This window comes from Homalodisca vitripennis, chromosome 2 (genome assembly GCF_021130785.1).
Source record: "Homalodisca vitripennis isolate AUS2020 chromosome 2, UT_GWSS_2.1, whole genome shotgun sequence".
NCBI lineage: Eukaryota > Metazoa > Arthropoda > Insecta > Hemiptera > Cicadellidae > Homalodisca > Homalodisca vitripennis.
In genome coordinates this window covers 204280213-204285322 of record NC_060208.1, presented here as the reverse complement: position 1 = coordinate 204285322, position 5110 = coordinate 204280213, and positions in this window count along the sequence as shown.

Here is a 5110-nt window from a genome sequence, read left to right as displayed (position 1 = left end):
CTTTCTCTAGGGACATTATATTGCCAAGTACTTGGTTTAATACACTGATGTGTTACATAACATCTGTTAAAACTTTCTTTGCTTTTACTAAAGAAAATAAATCTTAATGTTACTGGCAGTTTTGGCTTTGCACGTAATTTTGTAAGTTTTGCAGCTGTATAAGCACTTTTGGTTCAAGTGAATTATATTTTTAAAGCCAATGTTGAGTTTACCTTCTTGCCACGATCAAGAAAATATGTTAAAAAGTGTGTCATTATGGCCATTACAATGTTTCCGGTCTTAGTATTTATTTGTTTATGACAGCACGAACATATTGTTTCATTAATTTAACCACTATTTTCGATTTTTTTACATTTATAGAATGGAAGCATAGTAAAAGTAACACAATTCTTATTTTAACACCGTGGCAACAAGGCAAACCAATTAATGTATTCTGGATTTTACCTAATGAACTAAATTGAAAATCTGTAAATGTATGGTATTGAATTTAGTTTCCTTAGACATTGTGAGACAGTACATTTGCAGTAACTGAAGAAACAATACCCGGAGGGACTGGACATCAGCTTAATTCAACAGACCATTCGCTCCGTGCCTACAATTTGAGGAAACAAGCGAACGCAGTGAGTGGGTGATTATAGCAAGTGAAATCATAAAGTAATACTCGAGACACTAAATGCAATATTTATGACAAAAACTCGTTGAGGGGATATTGCATCCATTTCTCACTGATGAGATATACGATACTGATTAGGTATATAAATACTGATATAATACCTAGACTGAAGTGAAAAAAATAATATGATATTGTGAACATAGGAAGCAAAATCATGTACTATATCATGTATCATCATTACATATGGGTGACAACTGTCATAATGTAAGTATTGAAATTGTTGGTATTACTGATGTTGATTTTAGTTTTTAATTTAAAATAACTATATATATATATATATATATATATATAATATATATATATATATATATATATATACATACAAGAGAAAAATGTGCTGTTTTGAATCTAACATCATTACAAAATCATATATAGGTCCATACAGGGTGCCCCACGAGTAACCCAACAAACTTCTCAGATGGTTTCCTCATTAAAATAATGAAAGAAATGAACCTTCTTAACTGTAAAATGAACTAAATTGTTTTTTAGTAATATCCACTCAATTTTAGTTATGATACATAAAGAAAAGACAAGTGTTTGCATAATTTAGTACAGCACTCTTTGCAGGTTCAGTAACTTCTTATTGTCTGACCTGAATTGTTGGCAAACAAATGACACTTCCTTCACACAAATTATCACTATCACAACACATTTAAAAATGTATTTCAGTCACAAAGTGTACGACTCGGCCATGTCTTGTTTTCCACTAAAGTAAGTAAAATAAAACCGATATTACACAGAACAGTACAACAGTGGTCTTCTTATAGCAGAACAACCGTAATAATTTGGAATATTACCGCTAGAGTGTAAGATTTGTCTAAAAAATAGTAAAACAGCGCAGTAGATCTGAGTTATGCATTCCATGCACTGAGCCGTCCAAGCCTATTTCAAGCCTTGCGCGTGTGAGAGGGTTATATAATGCATTAAAGATGTAGGATATTTAGAAAATGTGGACTACAACTTTCACTACAAACAAATTACGAATGCAACGTTTGAGAATATCTCTGTCTTAAGTGCATTAAATTGTAGATTCTTGGATAGAGACAGCATTAGAAATTTCTTTCAGAAGCCAATTGTATCTGTTTATCGTCCACAGAGATGTGGAGTAGGTTCATCCTATTTAATATTAATGTATGTCCCTTCAATTGGTCTTAGATTCAATGGATCTTCCCAAGCAAAGCAGAAGTAAGGAAGCACTATAGATCTTTTAGGCCACATTGTCTTTCATCCCTCTGATTTATTACAGTGTCATTAAATTTAATGTCTAAAACAAACAAAAATTACAATGGTACACTACTAATTATTTTGCTACATTACTGAATAAATCAATAACTGCTTTGTTTCAAGTATGTTAGTGACAATGGATAATTTGAAAAGACAATAGGATTTTGGACATTTGTCATTGATATTTATGTATGTAAATTATTTATGTGTTTTTAACATAATGCTTTAAGGTTTTTGTTAATACCTAAAGAAGATGGTTGATCCCAATCTTTGAAATGTAGTGTAACATATTATGTAACATACAACGATGTCAAATGTCAGAAATCCTATTATCTGTTCAAATCAATACAATGTGACAAGTTAGAAAGTATTATTAGTTTCCTTGTTAGGTTGAATTAGTGCTAATTCATGTAAAGAATATCTAAAAAAAAAAAATAAACAGTATATAAATATTCACTATCACATATGATAAATTAGTACTCAATAGCTTCGATTTAGACAGTCTTAGCTATAAGAGTGCAATATCTGAGGTTTTAATTAACTATTTTTAAAATCTGCTGTCTAACAAATTACAGAAAATATGTGAGGATATTTAGACTTCACTCTGTATATAATACACTAAGTAATAGATAACAACATTTCATATCAAAAGATTGTATTTTTAGGAACACATATATGATATAATCACATGTAAAACTTTCACCATCACCATTTCTACCTATTTATTAAAATTGAGGTTATTAATATAAAGTTGTGTATGGTTTTCACAAGTCTACCAACAATATCAGGGGCTATGTTGTTGAAGTTGCTGAGTTGTTCATCTCGAGAAGATTAAATATACTTAATTTAAAAAACCGATAGTTCTGTGAAAATTCATGTTTTCACATCCAAGAATAAAACAATTATCACACACTTTATTCTATGCCTCGGAAACAAACAAAGCATTGAATAATTTCAAAACAAAAATTTTTTATTTCATTATCAACACAGATTTAAAAATACTGATCTTCTCAGCTCTTTTGAAAAAAGAATTCAAGATAAAATTGTTATTGATAACGCATAAACTCTTAACCAAGTCACCAAATCAGCCGAGTAAAGTGAATTGTACATTCACCAGTTGGTTCCGTCGTGGGCATATGGTCCACAGAAATAATCATTTAAATTATACACATTTTTGAGCATAAGATAATTTATTTTATCCTGAATTCTGAGGGTGTGAAAATTCCATCACAGAATTTCACATAAAAATATTATGTAAAGTGATAAAATTAAAAGCAAGTCCTAGTTTCAAACACAAGTTCATTCTTTCAATTCATTATTCACAAACAAACATTTTATTATGTATCTTTCATCACAAACATCTTTCTGTGGCAAAGACACCACATAACCTTATTGCAGGTAAGGTATTGCCTACAATAAATTGTTTCCAAACATTATTATTTACTACTAAGCTGGAAAGTTTATTCGAATTAAAATGAATGGCAGTGTTCATATACTGAACTGTATGCGCACCACAGACCCCATATGCTACAAATAGTTTACTTGCCTACTCTTAACTCATATTACATTAAATATGTAACGTTAAAATTGTTTAAAATTGGACACAAATTTCATTATTTGTTAATATATTAGTAATAATTATACAAAAATGTAATCTCTGTGGAATTTATATTCTATTTACCAGTCTTTATATCTTGAATTAAAATTTAATTTTAATTAGCAAAGCCTAACACATAAGGAGATAAATTATTTACATTTTTATTTCTTTACACAAGCATACACAATCAACCAATTTTGCACATTGTATACTTTGGCGTTATAAATACAGGGTCATCGAAAAAGGTGGACCAGATTTTAATTTATAATTTTAAAAGTATTAATGAAGCAATTTCAGCGAAACTAACATCATAATACAGAAATCATTTTTGATTTTTAATATCATTCGGCTGACCTTGATGTTGCAACTCTGCGCATGCACATGCACTGATTCTCTGCTTGGTGGATCGGTAGAGGTAGTCCTTGTTGTTTGACCATCAAGATGTCTTGACTTTACTACTCCTTTAGATTTCTTATTTTTGGGTTATGTCAAAAACGTTTTCTACGTTGCAAAGATCCAGGACCTACAACGCTTGAGGTAATGAATCAACACTACGATTGCATCTGTGACTCCAGATATGATTGAGCAGACCTGGACTGATGTCGATGATCACTTAGATATCTGTTGTGCCACAGGGTAAGCACACATAGAAACCTCGTAAAGTATGTAAACGAAGTTTTATGATTGTCTACATCTTTTAGTGAAAAAAATAAAAACCATCTTTATTACAGCCTTATTTATTAACGTTTAAAATCGGCTCCACCTTCTTCAGTTACCTTGCATTACTAAATTGATTTCAATTATAATCATTGATCAGTATTGAATTATTACAACATACTTAGATATTTTCACTTGTCATTGGAACCTGAAACAATGTCAATATAAACAGTAATACACAATTGCAGGTGTTACCTCTGACTAACATTAGCAGTGAAGAAGGTGTGAAAGGGGGTTCACACTACGACTTGACAATACTGATCACACAGTGTTGCCACATTGTGCTGAATGTCAAGTGATTCTTGACCTTAGGCCTTTGCTTAGTTCATATCTGACAACAATGCATTCATTGCCATATGATTTGACATCCAGTAAGGTAAAACTATATACACTTGCATTTTTTATTTATAAGTCGACCAAACCAAAGAAAATATCAATTTTTAGATACTGAGTGATGTGTTTTCCATTGAGGTTGCCTCATTTTGGAAAATATAATTGTTTTTGTGTCTATATTCAACAATTCCCAACATTATACCACACAATTAAAGAGTAACTTCTTTAGTAAGTTTTGGAATGGAAACACTTTTATTATAATAACTATTAAAGTTGAGTAAATGTCTGATTAAATCTTTCGTGCATATGTTGTCGGAATACTTCTTCCGTCATGGCTTCAGCTTCTTCATTACGGTTTTGATTTTCTAAGAAATCTAGTTGGCACCTCTTCCTGTGTGCGTAGCGGCTTCCATTGTTGCTGAATCTTCGATCACATGTAGGGCATGCATAAGGTCTTTGTCCAGTATGGATGAAGATGTGTTCCTTGAGATTCTTAAGACGGCGGAAATTCTTCTGACAAAATTTACACTGGTATTTAGCTTCTCCTGTATGCTGAGTGACATGGT